Below are 1102 nucleotides of genomic sequence, written 5' to 3'. Positions count from 1 at the left end.
CATTAAGAAAATCAAGAAAACGGCGTCTCTTCTAATTATGTGAGCTGTCCATAGCTGAGCATCAGGAAATTCGAATGTTGGTGGCTCATTTGAACAGCATAGGCCTACTGTAACTTTCAAATTTCGTTTTTCAAAAAACAAACCTCAAAAGACACCCCTCCACAATACGAGCTTTCAGAAAACTCAGCATCACGGCTGTGTCTTTTACCGTTATTGCTCTGAGATGAGGTCCTCAAAACCCCATCCCCTGTCGATATCTGGATCTCTGGAAAGGCTGAACGGATTTCGATGGAATCTGGCACGATTAGAGACTTTAGTGGGAAACCTCTGAGGGCGAGTTTCATCCCGGTCGTTTGAATATTTCCAGAGGTATAGAGGGCCAAAGTTGGTGTTTTTGTGTATTCCTGGTGGCTGGGCTTTGCTAACCGCCAACTACCGTGGCGGTTGGTATGTTCAGAAGGCTTCCCAATGCTTGCTTTCTACAACGTTGTTTACATAGGCTAAAATTGTATGCGCTCTGTTCATGATGATTTTATCAACGATTAATACCGGGCACGCGGCTGTTTTTTTTTTTTTAATCGTGCATGGGCCTGACTACCATTCATTTGCTACTGCCCAACAAGACAACAATTCAGTTCACCCACAAGTGCAGTAAGTGTGGACATAACAATTATGCCAAAAGGGGGAAGGTAAAAAAAGTCCAGGTAAAAAAAAGTCACAGAAAAATTCACAAGAAAAAAAAGTCTCATTAATCTTCCTAGATAGTGACCTCCCTAAAGGGTCTTAACCTGGTAATTATCCCCCACTTTAGCGGCGTGTTTAGTACAAGCCTGTTCGGGATTACCATAAAAACAAACAAAAGACTGTAAATTTTATAAAGATAATGACCCCAAGAACTATTAATCTAGATACTGACCTCGAAAACCCTTGGGGTCACTATCTAGAAAGGTCTAAAATATTTTCTGTTTTATTTAATTGCTTTAATTGCCACCATAAATTGATGTGACATTTTTTCCTAGCCAAAACTGACTTTTTTCTATGACTTTTGTTCATTTGACTATTTCCGGCCACCTGCCCAACCAATAGGAACAGCACCTGCAGG

This window comes from Macrobrachium rosenbergii, chromosome 30 (genome assembly GCF_040412425.1).
Source record: "Macrobrachium rosenbergii isolate ZJJX-2024 chromosome 30, ASM4041242v1, whole genome shotgun sequence".
Lineage (NCBI taxonomy): Eukaryota > Metazoa > Arthropoda > Malacostraca > Decapoda > Palaemonidae > Macrobrachium > Macrobrachium rosenbergii.
The sequence above is the reverse complement of the archived record's forward strand: the minus strand, read 5'-3'. Positions refer to the sequence as shown.